A 20,528-nucleotide genomic window follows, 5' to 3' on the forward strand; every position below is an offset into this window, starting at 1 on the left:
GAAGGTAGGTATTGAATCTACGATCTCTTCAATATAGGAATCCTTTCCAAAACAATGTAGACGACAACCCAGCCATACCATACCTGCCCATCACATGCTACTTTTGTGTAGGTTCTCCCAGAGCTTTGTCACAAGAGGTCCATCCAATGTTCTGGGGGACTTCTTCATGTTCTCTTGATCTTGCCTATATAACAATACAGCATGTTGGCTGAAGCAGGTACTATGGGTTTTATTACCCTGTTTGTATAAAAGACAGCATGTGGCTAAGACAGGGGCCATAACTTGCTCATGTTTACTGTGAGTGACAGAGGCAGGATCTGAAAGTCTATGTCTTTCCTGATCTGAAGTCAAGCACCGTTTCTATTATTCCACCTTTTCTAGTATTAGGAGAGAGGATGGTTAAACAGCTGCTCTTTCATTAAAATAGAATTTCCTTTGAAGTGTCATCTCCTACAGATGTGACTTCCCTTTGGCTTGAAGGGATCCTCTTTTAGGATTTCAGTCCATAACAATCCCTGGGATCCACATTGCAAGGGAGGCCAGAGAAATGGTATTTATTTCTAGGGATGATGGAAGACAGACTGTGTGGGAAGAGTCAATGTGAAGGATCCTCTATAAAATTTTGCTTTTAAACTCAAATTTGAACTTCAAGTCTACACAGTCAGAATTCACAATACACATGCCAACTTTGCTGGAACAGTAGTCTCCATGTGATTCTCTGACTTCAGTTTTTCCATTAATTCAACAGGAAAAGTATACGGTTGACTATTTAGAAGAAACAAACTAATGCCCCCATCCATGGCTCTCGCTTCCCCAAACTCCCAACTTCCAATCCTTATATTGCAGAAATATTCTAAAGTAAATAATTCTTCTTGTGAGTGGATGCTTTATGTTATTTCCATTCTAGATTACATTCTAAATTACAATCTGGGAGTGATAGCTGCAGGAAGAAAGATCAAGCATTTAATTTATCCCCAGAGATGACCCCTAAGCCAAAGAGGGGAAACTTTTTCACATTAAGGAATTTTTATTTGGAAAGAGTTTTTTCCCCTTTTATGCTAAACAACCTAGGAGAAGAAAGAGAGAATTATTCGAAGCTGTAAATATAAAACTTCTTCAGGAGTTTTATACAAAAAGGTGACTTTCACATGGTGCAGAGAACAACTCCCAGAAATGTTTAATTGGGGAAAATATTACTGTACTAAGGGGTCCTAATTAGTGGGTGCCATGATTAATTAGCTGCTCCACACAATTTTCATCAGAGGGAAATCATAAATTCTGGTCCCATTTTGGCCAAGAAAGAAAATTGCCCAAGATGAATCTGTAGAAGAGCAAGCAAAAGAATATTCAGCCTCCTCTTGAGCCCCACCAAAGACAGGACTCCTTTTATCAAGCACATGCAGGCAAGAGTAGGAAAGCTTGGATTCATAATTATATTCCAGGCATCAGTTAAGACAATTGACATGGTCATAATTATTTCCAGAGGGCATCCTGCCTTTTGCTCATTTGGCTTTAAAGCACAAACTTGCCTGTAGGGTGGTGGAAAACTATGGCAATCTTTCATATTGACTAGATCCATGAATCAAATTCATTTACCTCAATAATATGTAGCCAACTCCCCTAACCCTTTCTCCCACAAACTCTGATTTAAGAATATTCAGTAAAGATGGAAAAGACTTTAGATGTCATCTAGTCCAAGTCTTATATTTTGCAGAAGAGGAAACTGAGAGCCAGAGAGGTTAACAATTTTCCTAAGATTACCCAGAAGTAAGATTTGAACCCAGATTCAAGAAAAAATCCAGCACTCTTTCCACACCTCCAACGTACCAAACCAAATGAAGAGCAACATTGCAGAATGATTTTAAATTTTATAGAAGTCAATCTTATTCATTCATTCATTCATCTATTTATTTATTTATTTGCTTGCTCATTTATTTATTTATTCATTCATTCACTTATTTATTTATTTGTATGCTTGTTTGTTTATTCTTTAGGCAATTGGGGTTAAGTGACTTGTCCAGGGTCACACAGCTAGTAAGTGTCAAGTGATTGGTCTGAGGCAGGATTTGAACTCAGGTCCTCCTGACTTCAGGACCAGTGCTCTATCCACTGTGCCGCCTAGTTGTCCCAAGACATCAACTTTAATAGCAAATAACCTCAGTGCACTGACACGAGGATTCCATTTACCTGGGGAATACATCCATAGCCTAAAACAAAGTTCACTTGCAAATACTTGCCTGGTAGTCAGTCTCAGCTCTCACTGAGCTTCAAGATGATCTGTCTGAAACTATTCTCCAGATCACAGTCTGTATTCAATTCATTTAAAAAATAATCTATTAAGCAGTATAAGGAGCAGCTAGATAGCACAATGGATAGAACACTGGCCCTAGAATTAGGAGAACTTGAGTTCAAATCTGGTGTTATACACTTACTTGCTATGTGACTCTAGGCAAATATAGTAATAAGAATTTATTAAGAGGTATCAAGGCATAGTGGGCAGACAGCCTACCCCAATCACAAAGATCCAAGTTCAAGTCCAACTTCTGACATACACTGTCTGTGTGACCCCAGGAAAGTCACTCCCCCTCTCAGTGCCCCAGACTACTTTCCAAAACTTTCAGCTCCTCTCCATCGTAGAAAGAGTTTTCTCACAGAGAGGTCCCTATATTATTGAAATCATAGGTTTGATCTGTTTCCCTTTATCCCACCCCCCCCTCCAAGTTTACAAGTCATTATGCTAGGCCCTAGGAAAAGAAGCAGAAACCAGAAACAGTCCTTGCCCTCATGGAGCTTTTATCTTATTACAACATTTTTCTCTTTATAGATGTTATGAATAATCGGGGATAGATCTGTCTATAATTGCAATTGTTGGAAATTTAGTAAAATCCACCTATGAAACAGTGAAAGGAAACTGGGTTGATTTGGAGTCATCTCCTTCTTTCCAGTGCTTGTAAAAAAAGGTCACTAGGCCTCTGGACAGTGGGAATGTAGAAAACCTGCAGCCTGTGACTGAACAATATGCTGGTAGATCCTGGCAACTAGAGTTCAAAATCCAACCCAAAGATAGAAGCTTTTCTTCACTTTTTGGATGGCATTTTATTTTCACAACTGTATAATAAAAATTTTTCCAAATAAGATTCTGCCTTGCTTAATCACTCAGAACTTGCCAAGGATTGTTCATTAGTCAGAAAACAATTTTATTTTCCAAGGGAACTGATTTTTATAAGAGGTTTCACATTGATTTGACCCAGGTAAGTATACTGATAAACACACAGAACTTATGTTTGTAGGTACCTTTGCCATTGGATTCAGTGCTTGATGTTATATTTAACCTCTACATTTTGGGTGGAATAATGAGCATAGTAAGGAGAGTTTATATAATCCTAAGGCTGAATGGATAATGAGAGTTTAAATACCCTAGCTTGTGTGGTACTGTACATCAAATGTGCCTAAGGAATGAGACTATCCTGTTTTAAAAGGACTCCTGAGATGAAGATTCCATAATCTTGGCAAATCAGCCTAGGGTTGATATAACTCCCATTGTCCCTCTAAACCAGCTTCCCTTCCCTACTTTTCCAATTTTGTTACTATTTCCCTAGAATCCCAGACTAGATATCTTGAAGTCACCTTCAATTCTGCATCCTCCTTTCTCTGGAACCCTTCTCTTCATCTAATCAGTTCCAAAATTCTTTTATCTTCTTTCAAATCTCCCTTGGAGTCTTCCTCTCCATTTCCACCACCACTTCTTAGCCCGAACACTCATCAACTAGCACCTAAATCATTATAATGGAAATAAAATCTGCCTTCCATCTGTCTCACATTTAAGCCCTCCTACACACTACTGTCCTGTTAATCTCACCCCAAACATCATGTCATCACCCTACTTACAAGAGTTTACTCTTTTTTATTGATTTTTATCCAAACTCCCTTGCTTATTTTCCAAGGTTTTTCATAATTTTGTCTCACCTGTGAGACTGTCAGCTCCTTGAGGGCAAGGACTGTATTTCTTTTTGCTTTCATTTGTATTCCCAGTGGGTAATACCGCGCCTGGCACAAAGGGAACATTTAGTGGATGTTTTCTTTATCTTTATTTTTGAAAGACTCTTTTTTTCCCAAACAGCTTATTTCCTATTGATGTCATCCTATTAAACACACACACACACACACACACACCACACACACATGCACAACACTCAATGCTACATTCCATCTCTCTTCTATGAATTCTGTTAAGTGGAACAATACTGGTGAGGTAAGAGACTGGGAGGGATGCCAAGAAAAAAAAGGTCTATTTTTCTTCCCAAGGCCAAGGAGGTAGGTTCCTGCATACTCAGAATCCAAAAAGCATCCAAAAAGGCACTTGTTCTTCTGCATAGAGAATATGAACCATTTTTCCATGGATCAGCTAGAATTATTTGACGATCCCTGGCAGCCTACTGTCAATGCAAACCATGTGGTGTATGCTAGTCAAGAGCTTAATGGAGAATCATGTGTATTTACCATTGGGTACATCTAATTGCTTTTGTAATCCCTGATGGCAGGGGCCATACCTTCAGTGTTTGATGTAGTATTGACTGAATTGCTACTGCATTAAAAGAGTATTTCCTTATAAGTTTCTTCAGATGTGACTTCCCTTTCCCTTGAGAGAATCCTTTTTCGGTATTTCACTCAGCAAAAATTTCTGGGTTTCGTGTTATCAGGATGTCACATTGGAAGAAAACACAGCACAATATTATGTCTACAAATATACGTTTTCAAAACAAACCAATGAGGAATCAATCAATGAATAGACGTTTACTTTTGGTGGGGATACAAATAAAAAGTGAAAATAGTCTGTCTTCAAGTGTCTTACACTCTAATGGGGAAGACAATGTGTGAATGTAAGGGCATAATAGGGGACCAGCCAAAGTGGGGAAAACAGTCCTTGAAGCAGATATTCCCTGCCTGGTTTCAGTCCTTAGAGCACATGTGGTTACTATCAGCCTAATCTTAATCTAACACGAGGAGGCTTGGTGAGTTTACTTCTGGCCATCAATGACCAAGGGACTGGTACTGTAGGGATGATGAAGTCATCTGGTTGGCTGAAGAACTGGAAGGGCCAATGATTCCTGAGTTACTGAGTCTGAACTGAGTATGTATACCTTTTACTTCTTTTCCTTTCTGATGGCAAGTTTCAGGAATCATGACCCCACATGGAGAAATATTGGCCATGTATTCTAAAAGGCACTGATCCATTAAGTCTAGCCTCTAGAGAGCTATACCTAAGGGGAACCTCTCAAGGACTCTGTAAAATAAGAAAAGAACTGGGATTAGGAGTTAGGAGGTATGCCTTGGTCACCCTTATTCTCTCCACATGTGCCTCATTATCATTATTTGAGCCCACACTCCCCAAGTACTTTGTGTATGTAAGGAAAGAGGATTCTGGGGATTGTTTAGTAACCATTACTTTTCTCGGTACACTTTCTTAGTAAATCCCTTTTCTAAAAGCTAATGGAGATTTACTGTTTGACTGACAATGGTGGGCACACTGAATGGGGGCTTGTGTGCAAGAGTGTTAAAAACCACAATTCCTTATAGTTATCAATAGTACCTTGGAAGGAAAAGTTGTCAGGCACTTCTCTGGGCATCCGACCTACTAGTGTCAATGAGAATTATAGAAGATTGAGCTCAGAGGGGGTGCTGCATAGATATATACAAGATATCTACAAAGCTGATATAAGGAAACTTTAGATAGTAAAGTACTAACAGCTAGGGGGAACAAGAAAATCTTGCAGAAGGTGATGTTCAGTTGAGTAGCTGATGTGGAGAGAGAGAGAGAGAGAGAGAGAGAGAGAGAGAGAGAGAGAGAGAGAGAGAGAGAGAGAGAGAGAGGAGAGAGAGAGGCAGGCCTGGGGAACAGTCAATACAAAGGAAAGGAAATAGGAGAGACTCTTGTGTATGAGAAAAAAGCAAGAAGGTTGGACCATGGAGTTTGTGGAAGAGATTAAATTATTCTTATTTTCTGTGGGAAAGAACAAGTGCCAGCTCTCCCATTTTGGATCCTGAATGTACAGTACCTCACCTCCCTGGCCTTGGGATTCAACTAGGCCTTTTTCCTTAGCCTCTCTCCCAGTCTTTTTCCTTATCGGTTCAGCTTCCCTCAATATAATGAGTAGAAGAGAGATGGAATGCATTGAGTGTGTGTGTGTGTGTGTGTGTGTGTGTGTGTGTGTGTGTGTGTGTGTGTGTGTATTTGTGTGTGTTTAATAGGATGATATGAATAGGAGATAAGCTTTTGGAAGAAAGTCTTTCAAAAACATTAAGAAGACTGGAAAGATAAGAAAAGATCCAGCTGTTAAGAGCTTTAAATGAGAAAAAAAAAAGAAGAGTTTATATTTGAGCCTAGAGATAATAGGGAGTCACTGGGATGGTTATTAACTTAAAGCAACTCTTCAGTTTACAAAGGGATTTTTTTAGTTAGACAGGATATGCATTGGTTTGTAGGTTGTCCCCATGCCTGAAACATACTTCCTTCTCCTCTCTTCTTTTCTCTTATGACCAAACTCAGGTACCACCACCTCCAAAAATCTGAATCCTCAGATGAAAATAATATTTCTCTCCTCAAAATTTCCCTGAATCTTTAATCACATTCTACTTTTTGTCAAACCAGTTTGTGCACAGGTTATATCCCTCCTATTGAATTTAAGTTTCTTGAGAGCCTGCTATCTCACAAACCAGTAGTTTGTCCATTAGGTGACTAAATTTTATCAGTGATGGCCACCCATGAAATAAAGAAAAATACAAAATGGCACCCAAGCCTATGCAAACTTTTTATGCTTTTGCAACTACGTGGCATAATGGCAAAAATAAAGGGACAGAAGATATAAAAGATCGTGCAATTTTTACATGATTTAGAAAGGCTGATTGGTACTTGAAATGCAAGATTTTGTCTAATGGTCAACCAGTTGACACACTCCCTTAGGAACAGAACCATATCAATTTTAACATTCTCTATATCAAAGAAACCAGAAAATGTAAAGAAGTTGCTGCTAAATGGAATGATGGTTTAAAATATTCTCTTTGGAGGGGAAATAAGGAAGTTAGCCAAATTGATTTTATTGTTGGGACTCAGTAATCTCATTCTGAAATGCTCATAATGAACAAAAGCAAAAAAGATAGTCATGAAGATAATTGCAGCTTATGCACTGAATCTGTTACAGAGAATAAAGTGTCAAAGAAATTATATAAATATTTTGATAAGACCTTCAAAGTTAAGTCAACGGGTTACTTCAATGCAAGAATAGGCATAGGTATAGGCCCTTTGCTTTGGTTCAGTGAAAACTGTATCTGAAAATATGGTTCAAGATTAACAAATGAAAGAGGCCAAAAGTTTGCTGATTAGTCATAAGCATTTTGCTTTTAATTTATAAATACTCTTCAAGAAAAGAGTCAGAAGATACTAGGCATAGTAAGGACTGAGCAATATAAAAAAAAACGAAGTTGAAAATTTCTTTACAGACAGGAAAGGACTAGATAAGACATGAGCATCACTTCTGAATAAGTTATCTGTACAGACAGACCATGAACAAAGATGCAAATCAATACCAAACTAGAAAGAAAAATAAAGGGAAGGGAAAGGAATGGAAAAAAGAGAAGGAAGTAATTTTTTAGACAGCACCTACTATGTGTCAGGCACTGTACTAGTTGCTTTTTTACAAATATCATTTTATTTGATCCTCACAACAACCATGCAAGTTAGGTGCACTTATTTGTGCATTTTACAATTGAAACTGAGGTAAACAGAGATTAATGACTTTTCCAAGGTTACACAGCTAGAATGTTTGAGGCTGGATTTGATCTCAGGTCTTCCTGATTCCAGGCCTAGCACTCTATCTACTATACTACCAGCTGCCTCCTAAAGATCACAAAATATGGCATGTCATCCCTCTTCCATTTACACTTTGCCCAGATTATCCTCCATGACCCTGACAGATTTCTTTGTATACTCTCATTTTATTCCACTCTTGATATTGATAATCAGAGTATCATCAAACTAAATTATGTATTTTATTGTGTCTATCAAGAAACATGGCAGATATTAATATATACTTGGAACACCTTGTTGGAGGATAGCTTTTAATTCTGCTTTTCATTCTACTGTCAAAAGCTTTTTTATCATCAACAAACATTAAACACAGTGGGAAGAAGCATATTTTACAGAGTTCAGAATGCTACTTGGCAATAACCAAGAATAGACTGAAGGAGCTGAGACACACATGACCTCCAGCAATGAGTAGAATGACTGACTGCCAGTGGAACTGAGCAAGGATAAGGAGGAAGGTGAGTTTTCAGTGGTTTCCCTGAACCAAGGAATCTGGCAAAATCCTGATAATCCTGGAGTCAGTATGAGAAATGAAAATACCAGAGAGGCATCTGAAGATTTCCATGCTGGTTACTAAAATGAAACTGAGAGAGGACAGAGAACAATTAAATCTTTTTTCACCCCTTCTACCTATGCACAGGAGTGATTTAATGAAAAGAGTTTTGGATTTAAAGTCCTCGGTTCATTTCTTCACCTTACAATGCTGTTGTTGTTCAGTTGCTTCAGTAGTATCCGACTCTTCATGACCCCATTTGGAGTTTTCTTGGTAAAGGCACTGGAGTGGTTTGCCATTTCCTTCTCCAGTTCATTTCATACATGTGCAAACAGTGTTAAATGACTTGCCCAGGGTCACATAGCTAGTAAGTATCTAAGGCCAGATTTGAACTCAGGTCTTCCTGACTCCAAGCCCAGCACTCTGTCCACTTCACTGCCTAGCTGCTGCATGCAGCTAGGGTCTATGACTCTGTAAAAGTAAATTAAAAGTAACTCAGTTATCCTCTTTTGGATTTCACCATTATAACCTCAAGAACTTCATTATTCTGTAATTTTGCATCTCCTTGATACACACACCCCATCAATACTCTCAGTACCCTCTGTCTGATTGGATGGAAAGTGGAGCCAAGAGTTCCTGCCTAAAGCTTTCATTTGAGGAAGGCGGCCTTAAATCTCTTCCCTTCTCTTCATTGCATGCCTTTTGGACTTGCCAGGTACTTTCCCCTCCTCAGCTTTCTTCTGTGTGTTGTCTTCCTCCGTTAGATTGTAAGCTTCTTGAGGGTAAGGACAGTCTTTCTTTTTCATATTTGTATCTCCAGCACTTAGCACAATGTCTACCACCAAGTAAGTATCTAACAAATGTTTGTCTGCCTGACTGATTAAACTGCCTGAGACTGAGGCTTCTTATCTGTAAAATGAAATGATTGGACTGGATGGGCTCTAAGCTTCCTCCCCAGATCTAAATCTGCAGTTAATGATAGTTTTCCCATTCTAAATTGAGTTTCTCCAGGGGTTATTGCTTTCTTGAGTACCTGCAATATCACAGATATTCTTGTGTATTGTATTTTGTGTATGATCAAGAGGAGTAAAAAGAGAATGAGAGAGGATTAAGGTGAAGATTAAGAACCATATCATTTTCGTATGTGACTATTCTTACTATTCTGTCTTAATTAAAAATTTCACTATTTGTTTTATGGCTCTTCAATCAATAAATAAATATTCATTAAGCACCTACTGTGTGCCAGGCAAAACAAGGCAAAAGATAGTTCCTGCCTTCAAGGAACCTGCTGTTTGATCCAGAATGCATATTAGAACGGGAGGTTGACCCATATTTATATAAACAGAATTATATACAAATCATCCTTATAAATCCAAAAGTAGGTAGAGGTTCCAGAGTCATAATTCCCATAGCACCTTACTTAGTAAGGGGTATTTAGTAAATGCTTATTGCACTGCAATTCTCAGTGTATTTGAAATAGAACTGTTTACAAAAGTTACAAAAGCTTCTTAGAGGCAGCTAAGTAGTATAAGTAGGGTACGACCATAATCAGGAAGATCTGAGTTCAAATCCAGCCTCAGACACTTACTAGAGGTATGACTTAAGCTCTGTCTCTTCTAGTTTCCACTGTAAAAATGGGGAATAATGATAGCATCAACTTATGAGTCTTGTTCTGAGCATCAACTGAGATAATATTTGTAAAATGCTTAGCACAGTGCCTGACACACAGTAGGCATTTAATAAATGTTTCCTTCCTTCCTTCTTTCCTTCCTTCCTTCTTTCTTTCCTTCCTTCCTTCTTTCTTTCCTTCCTTCCTTCCTTCCTTCCTTCCTTCCTTCCTTCCTTCCTTCCTTCCTTCCTTCCTTCCTTCCCTCCTTGTCACACACATATCAAAGAACACAGATTATTGAGTTTTTAAAAAGCTACTTGTGTAATTTTTTTTAGATGACTTGTTTTCATGGGAGAGGTTTAATTTACTTGGTCTAGAATGGGTGCTCAACAAAGGTGCTCAGAAAAGAAACAATATAAAGGATTAGCAATTTCTACTAGTGAATTCCTCCCAGAACCTCATTTTAGGATCCATCTTCATGCTTCATTCCCCTACTGGCTCTGCTTCTTACTCTCAGCACTTTGCTACCATCTGTTCTCCCCACTGCACTTCACTTACCACTCTTTTGTGTGATGTTTTCCCCTCGTTAGAATGTAAGCTCGTTGAGGGCAGGTACTGTTTTTCTTGTCTTCAGCCCTTCACACAGTGCCTGGTATATAGTAAGCACTTAATAAATGCTTGTTGCTTTTCGTTTTTCTCTCCTTCCAAAATCTCTCCCAAATCAGAATTCATAAATCCAACAAAATAAGCACACCAGACACTACTGAGCCCCAAATCATGGGCTCATTTAACATGTATATGTTAAATCTAGCATAGAATTAAACTAAATCTTCCTTATGGTTATTTTACCTAGAACCAAATAAATAGAATCAGAATTTTTTTACTACTCTCAACAATTGCTATGACCATTATATAAGCCACTATAAAGATGTTATAAATCCCCAAACTACTTGAGCCAAATAGAGACTTTTCAATGAAGGTTTCAACTGCTCATTTATCTGTCTTTGTTACAATGTTTAAATGAGGGTGGTACTTTATTTGTGGGGGAGGTACTTTATTTCCCCCCCACAAGTTGAAGACTTCAAGTAAAGTACAGATGACCCCTTTGGGATATGTTGTAAGTAGAGTTCTTTTCTAGGTATCTGTTGAAGTAGGGGACCACTGAGATCTCTTCTGATGTTAATATTCTGCATATCTGTGAAATATTTTCATGGGCACTACCTGAAGGCACTTAAATTAGCTTCATTTGCTTAAGTCCGTTCTCCAACCAAGTTCAGAGGAATTGAAACTCAAGAGATCTTTTGGCTTTTTTTCCTTTTTTTTTTAATATAAATTTATTTATTTTTAGTTTTCAACATTCACTTCCACAAGTTTTTGAGTTCCAAATTTTCACCCCATCTCCCCCCTCCCCCCACCCCAAGATGGCATGCATTCTGAATATCCCTTCCCCTAGTCTGTCCTCTCTTCTATCTCTCTCCCCTTCTCTTATCCTCTTCCCCTTCTATTTTCCTGTAGGGCAGGATAGACTTCTGTACCCCATTTCCTATATTTCTTACTTCCCAGTAGCATGTGAAAACATTTTTTTAAACATATGTTTAAACTTTAGGTTTCAAATTTTCTCTCTTCCTCCCTCCCCACCCACCCTCATTGAAAAGGCAAGCAACTCAATATAGGTTGTACATGTGCAGTTATGCAAAACATTCCATAGTAGACATGTTGTGAAAAACTAACTCTATTTCCCTTAATCCTATCCTGCCCTCCCATTTATTCTATTCTTTCTTTTGACCCTGTCCTCCTCAGAAGTATTTACTTCTGATTACCCCTTTCCCAATCTGCCCTCCTCTCTATCATCCCCTGCTCTCTTGTCCCCTTCCCCCTATTTTCCTGTAGGGTAAGACAGATTTCCATACCCAATTGAATGTGTATGTTATTCCCTCCTTAAGCCAAATCCTATGAGAATAAGATTCACTCATTCCCTCTCACCTTCCCCTTTCCCCTCCACTGTAAGAGATTTTTCTGTTTTTTTTTTGTGAGATAATTTACCCCATTCTACCTCTCCCTTTCTTCTTCTCTGAGTATAATCCTCTCTCATCCCTTAATTTTATTCTCCAGATATGACCCCTTAATCTTCAACTCACCCTGTGCCCTCTATCTATCTACATATACATACATATAATTTTTTTCCTCCAACTACCCTAATACTGACAAAGGTCTCATGAGTTATAAATATCATCTTTCCATGCAGGAATGTAAACAGTTCAATCTTAATAAGTCTCTTATGATTTCTCTTTCCTGTTTACCTCTTCATGTTCCACTTGAGTCCTGTATTTGAAAGTCAAATTTTCTATTCAGCTCTGGTCTTTTCATCAAGAATGCTTGAAAGTCCTCTATTTCACTGAATGACCATTTTTTCCCCTGAAGGATTATACTCAGTTTTGCTGGGTAGGTGATTCTTGGTTGTAATCCTATCTCCTTTGCCCTCTGGAATATTATATTCCATGCCCTGCGGTCCTTTAATGCAGAAGTTGCTAAATCTTGTGTTATCCTGATTGTGTTTCCACAGTACTTGAACTGTTTCCTTCTGGCAGCTTGTAATATTTTCTCCTTGACCTGGGAACTCTGGAATTTGGCTACAATATTCCTAGGAGTTTTCCTTTGGGGATCTCTTTCAGGAGGAGATTGTGGATTCTTTCAATTTCTATTTTGCCCTCTGGTTCTAATATATCAGGGCAGTTTTCCTTGATAATTTCTTGAAAGATGATGTCTAGGCCTTTTTTTGATCATGGCTTTCAGATAGTCCAATAATTTTTAAATTTCTCTCCTGGATCTATTTTCCAGGTCATTGTTTTTCCAATGAGATATTTCACATTGTTTTCTAATTTTTCATTCTTTTGGATTTGTTCTACTGTGTCGTGATTTCTCATAAAGTCACTATCTTCCAATTGCTCTATTCTAATTTTTAAGGAAGTATTTTCTTCAGTAATCTTTTGGACTTCCTTTTCCATTTGGCCAATTTTTCTTTTTAGGGCATTTTTCTCCTCATTGGCTTTTTGGACCTCTTTTGCCATTTGGGTTAGGCTATTTTTAAGGTGTTATTTTCTTCAGTATTTTTTTGGGTCTCTTTAGCAAGCTGTTGACTTGTTTTTCATGATTTTCTTGCATCACTCTCAGTTTTTCCTCTACTTCCCTTACTTGCTTCTCAAGATCCCTTTTGAGCTCTTCCAAGGCCTGGGACTGATTCATATTTTTCTTGGAGGCTTTGGATGTAGGAGCTTTGACTTTGTTGTCTTCTTCTGGTTGTATATTTTGATCTTCTTTTTCACCAAAGTAAGATAATATAGTCTGACTCTTTTTGTGCTGCTTGCTCATGATCCTGGCCAATTACTTGAGTTTTAAACTCTTTGTTAAGGTACAAATCTGCTTCCAATGTGGAGAATGTACTGTCCCAAGCTTTGGGGGGTTTGTACAGCTGTTTTCAGAGATACTCGTAGGGCCCTGTAAATTTTCAGTTCTTCCAAGGTGGTATGATAAAGGGTGAGGTGTTTACTTCTTTCCTGGCCTGTGACCCCAAGTACTCCTTTCTGTCCTGTAACTGTGAGGGGCTCCTCTTCACAACCACAACAAGCTCCACCATGCAGCGCTCCTCCTCCCCCCAGCACTGCTGCCCAGAACTGTGACCCAGATCCAAACACGGGCAAAGCAAGAGATTCCTGCCTCAGCACTGGCAAAGAGATCCCTGCAATCCCTCTCTGATCAGCCACTGGATTCCCCCTCAGTCTGTGGGCCAGAAGCTCGGGAAGCAACTGTCCCCCCCAGGGCCACAGAAACAGACTTTTCCCACTGACCTTCTAAGTTGTCTTTGGCATTTGTGGATTGAGGAATCTGGAAACCTTCACAACTGCCCGAGATTCAGTACTCTGAGGCCTGCTCCAGGTTCGCTGAGGCCTGCACACCCATGCCGCGCTGCGCTGTGCTCCCAGCCTGGCGTGATACACCTTTCTGATCAATCATCTAGGTTGTCTTGGGCTGGAAATTTGTTTCACTCTGTCTTTTTGTGAGTTCTGCTGCTTCAGAATTTGTTTAGAGCCATTTTTTATGAGTATTTGGAGGTGTTTGGAGGAGAGCTCAAGCAAGTCACTGCTTTCACTCCACCATCTTGGCTCCGCCCCGGCTTTTTTTTCTAAATAGCACATTGCTATTTTTGCTCAAGGAACAAATTTATGCCTTTGATTCTTAGAAGGGTGTGTGTGTATGTGTGCGTGCGTGCATGTTTGTGTGTGTGTGTGTGTGTGTGTGTGTGTGTGTGTGTGTGAGTTGCTGTGCCCAAGCACAGTCAAACTGAGCCTGGGGCATTTACTTTTAATTGTCCAGATATGCTGAAATCTTCTGGTACCATAAGCTATATGTGCCGTCTGACCCTGAAGCTAGCAATGCAAATCACTTGCTTTGTAAGTTTATTATTCCTGGGAGGAGAGGCTAATTTATATTGAGCATTCACTGTGCCTGGTAAACGATTATATAACTTTGTTTAAAAAAAAAATGAGAAAGTGCCTTGCTTTGAACTGTACAGTATATGAAGTTTCCCACACAATTACTTTAGTATACTTTATATACTTTAGTTAGGCAGAATTTTACTTTTATTTTATTTTTCATGAATGATAAGTCAAATCTTGTTGCAAATCCCAAATCTCTGTGAAAAGATTTCCAAAAACCAATGACCCCAAATCCCAGTCAACAAAAGATCTCCAACAAGCCCTTGGAATGTAAGATAATAGAATCTGCTGATTATTATCAAATTTCTAATCTCACATTGGAGCTGTACATTGATTTTTGTATGATATTTTTCATTTTCAAAATTTCTGCGATATCTCATAGACATGTTATTAAACAAACAAACAAAAAAATCTAGAGATTTTTTGCATTGGTTTGCCCCAGAAGATGTTGTTCTCCATCTAGGAGGTAAAACCAAGTCAGCCAAGTAGAAAAGAATCTCAAGCTAAACATGGAATCAAGACCAATATTAAGGACAGGATTGTGGGCCTCAGTTTCTGGCTTTGGAGCAAGCACATAGCCCTCCTACAAGGGTGGCTCTGTGAACTCATTTATAATGACTCAAAGGAACTTGTAATGAAAGGATTACTCTTTTCTGTTTATCCTTCCACATAAGAGAATGTACCATCTTGACTGTTTTATGTTCTTCCAAATTATCTTCTTCTGTTGCATAAGAATCTATCCAGTAATTCAGAGTTATAATATAAACTTCTTTAAATATATGGCTATTACCAAACTCCAAAGAATGAACATTTCAAAAAAAAATGCTTGCCCCTCTCTTGGATCTATGAACATATTGTGGGGAAAATACTTTATTATTTATTGTCTATTAATATTGTTTGAACCTAGCTTTATGTGGCTAGAAATCATCTAACTCAAAGTTTACTGTAGAGGTCAGGCTGACCATAGAGATGTTCTGAGGAAGCCAGATACCGCTGCAAGGAATGCTTGAGTCCACCCAAAAAAAATTTTTTTTGGCTCTGCTCACCCAGGTCTTGTTTTAGGTCCACCCCAAGCTTGTGTTTTGGGGTTCCCCAATAGCTTATGTTTTGCCTTCCCCCAAATTACATTGAATGTTTATACCTACCTGACAGCATAAATCTTGATCAACCTTACCTGGCAACTGCCTTTTTCTGGAAACTGCCTAACTGCCCACATGCTGGCTACCCAGCTGCTTGTCTGAATTCCATATGATATGAAACTTAACAAAGACATTTGAGAAAGAGCCATACCTTTTCCCAACTCTCTCCTCTGCCAAACTGACTTAAACTTCTTTCTAAAAATCTTTTTAGCCCCATGATTTGGGGCTAATTAGTGTCTTGTATGCTTTTTTTGGGTAGGTTTTATGAATTAAGATTTGGGAGAGATTTTGCCAGTGAGACAAGGCAAAAAGCAACAACCCCCCAAAAAAACCCCCCTTAGAATCATTCAATCTAATCTAAACTAATCCAACAGTCATTTATTAAATGCCCATTATATTCAAGGCATTGTCCTGGAAAACAAATATGAAACAGACAAACAAAAAACATAACATTGTCATAATTCATATTTGAATAATCACATTGTGTTTACATGCCTGAAACATTAAAAAAGTTGCAACTCAGCTTTTAGGAGCATATACTTCAAGGTGAAAATGTAGGTCAACAAATAATAAATTATTAAATAAAAACAAAGCAATAGCTGACATTTATCCCTAAAGTTTAATCCCTTTGGCTTCATCAAGTTGGCTAGGCTGTCCTGATCAACATTCTTCAATAACTGCAATGATAATACTAAATTAAATAGCTGACATTTATGTCACACTTTTAGCAAAAGACTTTACCTCCATTATTTCATTTACTCCTCACACAATCTTTAATGGTAGGTAGTGCAAGTATTATTTTCTCACTTTGCTAATGGAGAAACTGAAGTTCAGAGTGTGGCAATGGATTGCCCAAATTCAGGTGGGCAAGCCAGGATTCACACTTAGGCAACCCAACTTCAGATTTAGGGCTTTTTTCTTTATTTTGCTTCATTACCTCCCAAAACAATAGTTTTCATTCTTTTGCAATTGTTTGTTGAGTAACCATACTTTACTTCTCTGTATATGAATGGAATCATTGGAAACCCCATTGGCATCCTAATGAGAAAGGATGCCAATGGCCCACCAAATTAGAGAAGGCTTGATGAGTGTTTGTGTACAAAAAGCAAAACATAAGGAAACGGAAAAAATCCTTCTGGTGATTAAAGTTTAAAAAATGAAGTTTCAAAAACTTGTTTATTTTCATAAAATCATCATAAGCCCCATTAATAAAATCTTGGCCTACTGTAGCATTGTGTTGTGATGAAGTCATGTCCCATTTTTAACATTTGTTTTTGCAACCCACCCTGGGGACCAATGTTGGAAATTCTACACAAATAGATTGAAAAATCAAGGAACAGAAAGAAAGACTGCCATGTCAGGAGGTCCCACACTTCATGACTTTCCTTTCTGTACAAGTGATTCCAGATGTTTGGATTGGCAGTGTCAATTACTGACACGACCTAAAGACAAGTAACTCCCTCTTTGATGAAGACAGCTACTGTTTCCTGGCAGAACAGTCTGTTTTTGTTTGTGTATGAGTGGAGTCTTCTTCAAGTAACCTGGCAGGAAGCCAATGCTCCTCTTGAGTGCTCACCCACCAGAAGTAAGCAAGCCAGCTACAAGATGGCATAGTGACTTGGGTATAAAATTCTCCCAGAGTAGATAAAGAAAACTGCTACTCCTCTGATGATTGCAATAATCCTGAACAGTGAAACCAGGCTCTGTTCATTTCCATGACGCTTTGCGTAAAATCTGAGGGTGAGTTTTGGTTTGAAACAATCTGGAGAGTAATGATGATACATGCTTGTTCATTGGTCAAGAACTCATCCCTTAGCCAAACCAATACCACTAACTCAACATAGATTTTCATATGAATAACAACACCAGGTCCAGCTACGTGGAAGACTCCAGTAGAGTCTAGATGGAATCATGGAATGGTGTTCTACAGTGGGGCCAGGTGCAGACATTGAGATGACAAGACAGTTGGAGATTGGGGCAGGGTCAAAGCTACAATGCAAGTACAATTGAAAGAATTATACTGAAATGAGCCTCAGGTGAACACCAGGACCATGTGGGAGAGTTCAGGGGAAGTTGGGCGGAAAGGGTTTTCAGGGCCTGTAGCTCATCATTGCCCCCTCAAACAAATGAGACCCAATTCTTCTGGGGTAAAGGGTGAAGGTCTTGGCTTCTGAAACTGCTTTCTGCTGGCAAGGGGCATAGAGTTGTCCCTGCCTCAAGGGAGTGCCAGAGAGGAGGTTGACTAGAACCAAGCACGTGCTGCATCCAGGGGATGATGGGAGGACATAGGCTGGTACCCACTGTTTGCTACCAACTTCAGGTAAATGGCCTGTAGTCTGGAAGACCCAAATCTGATAAGCAAATCTGTAGGGGCTAGGTATAGGGAGAAGTAAAAGTGCAAGAGCCCTATTAAAATAATTTACATTTGACCTGCAGGATTATCTGATATTGTTACTGCCCCAAGCTTCCGCTCTGATCCTGAATTCCTTTCTTCCCCAAACCAAACTGAAGATATTTCTGATTTAATTTCAAGAATTTGGGATACGGAATGACTACATTCAGGTCAAAACAGCAAGATCTCACACACTTGCATTGTGCTTATATCTTTTACTGATCATTTGCTCTGATCATTGAAATTTGCTATAAAAGGATAAAGCAGGGACAAGATTTAAACCAAGTATGACAGGATTTTCCAACCATGCAGTATCAATTCCATCTCATAGCCAGACTCAGCAATAGTCAGGTGGGTAACATTCCTTTTCAAAGGAACACAATGGGGAAACTGAGCCAGGAAGATCCCATCTTAGCCTAAGGCTAAAATTGTCCTCTCAGATTTTCTCCGATACAGACCTCCCATTTGTATCACATTCTCTCTTAGCAGCTTGTGGCATTTCTCTCGGAGGGTGGATTATTGACTATTAATTATAGATAGATTATCATGATCCATCAGACAACTGAAATTAAAATCAGTTATAGTCCCGAGAGCTTTTACCTCAAATAGCAAGTTTTACTAATCACAGTGTAGGGAAAAATTTTCCAGGATAGATATCTTAAATTTAAATTTATCCTGGCATGAAAGCCAATCATTAGAGATAATTTCTTTATACTTACAAATTCTCAGCAAGCCTATTTCATTGTTTAGGAACTCCATAACCCAAACAAGCTTTTTGGGAAGTTTACAAAATAAGGAGATCAACAGGGACCCTAGAGAAGGGGCTTCCTATCCACTCTATCTACCCTTACTACTGAGAACTCCTCTGGATGGCCAAAACCAGTCTGGATGAGGTTTTTATCTTTCCACACATCAGCTTTAGGTTTTAGCATTAAAACAATAACCAACAATCTTATGATTTTCATAAGTGATAGCCAAATTGTTTTAGCTATAACGAAATTATGAAAAGTTACTTGACAGAACTGATATAAAAGTTTACCAATGTGAAACTGGAAACAAACCCATTACCAATCAGGTGACTTCAATTTTGTTGAATGCATTTCCAAATTACACAGAGAATCGCATCTCATCATTAACATGTTAAAACTACAACTTTAAAAGAATGGGCTTATCCAAGTTCAGAGGCTGGCTGGCTGCTTTACCTTGACCCATCCCACTTTCCTCTCTCCCCACAGCTGCTGGGGGAGGAGTGGGGTGGGAGTGGTGAACATGATGTGCCAAACCCGCGTGATGCTTCCATGCTTTCTGGATTGCTCCTGGGCCCAAGACCATTGCCAATAGAGTCCATGTTGTAGCTGCTGCAGGAGGATGAATTCAATGGGGGTAGGGGGAGAGGGGGTAGTGTGAAACTCTCTTCTCCTATGAGAGAGGTTAACAGAAAAACCTGGGGCGGTTTGCAATCACCACACTGAGAGACCCTCTTGGCTCAGGGGAAGGGAGTGGAGGGAGGAAGTGACCAGGGTTGTAAGGAGGTATCTCAAATCTCCTTGATGATAAATCACAAAACCTCCAGAACCTAAGATGTTTTTAGCTGTTCTAGAAGAATCTTAAGAATTTTTCTTTGAACTTTTACAATTTATCTTGGTCCTCTAGATCCTAAAGGCCAGGCACACAAAGCTTTCCTTTTTGAGGTCTTGGAGACCTAGCTTTTTCCAGTTCTAAACTAGGGGAAAATCTCAGGGAAGTATGGCTGTGAGGATTCTGTAGCCATGAGGCCAGGAGAGAAGGGGGATCCTGCCAGCATGTGTGTGGGGATGGGGTGTCCTGGGGTGTAGAGGGAAGGGAGTAAGCCTCAAGAAACCAAAAAGCACCTGCAGTTTTCCCAATTCCCTAGGGTCTGAGGGAATTGAGAGAATTGACAGAATTAGGCATATGCTTCCAGTTAGAGCTTCTGTCCTCTATGCTATGGAAGGCATGCCTGGTCTGAGACAGCCTAGTAATCATCTGACCCACATGGAACCTGGGTGTCAGGCCTGAAAAGCACCTCCAAGCCTTTCTAGGTGCTTAGAGAGCAACCCCAACTGCAGGGCAAGAAAGGGATAGGGAGAGAGAGGAAGCTTACATACTTTCTAGTCTTAGCTGTAGAAGAGCTTGAGGTTGGCAGTTTCCTAATTAGGGAATCATATGTTGAAGTCTAGGGGTACAGGGAACCCCCAAATTCAAGGGCAAAAGGGCATGAGTCTTGCCTCAAAAGGATTTGACTCAAGCCTTCTTTCAGTCTAATAAACAAGTTTTATTAAAACACTGATTGAGGTGGGCAAGATTTTAAGAATCCACCCTTTGGCCAGATTTTAAGAATCTGAGCAGACACAAGGTTTATTATATTGCCAATTGAAGTGGGACAGACTCTTAAGGAATCTGAGTATTTGTGATGCGAATACAACCTGGCCAGATTCTTAAGGAGTCTGAACTTAGCATTCATTTTCACAATATTTCAAGTCCCAAATTTTTCTCCTTCTCTCCTGCCCCTTCCTTCCCCTC

This window comes from Phascolarctos cinereus, unplaced genomic scaffold (genome assembly GCF_003287225.1).
Source record: "Phascolarctos cinereus isolate Bilbo 61053 unplaced genomic scaffold, phaCin_HiC Scaffold_2;HRSCAF=192, whole genome shotgun sequence".
Classification (NCBI taxonomy): Eukaryota; Metazoa; Chordata; class Mammalia; order Diprotodontia; family Phascolarctidae; genus Phascolarctos; species Phascolarctos cinereus.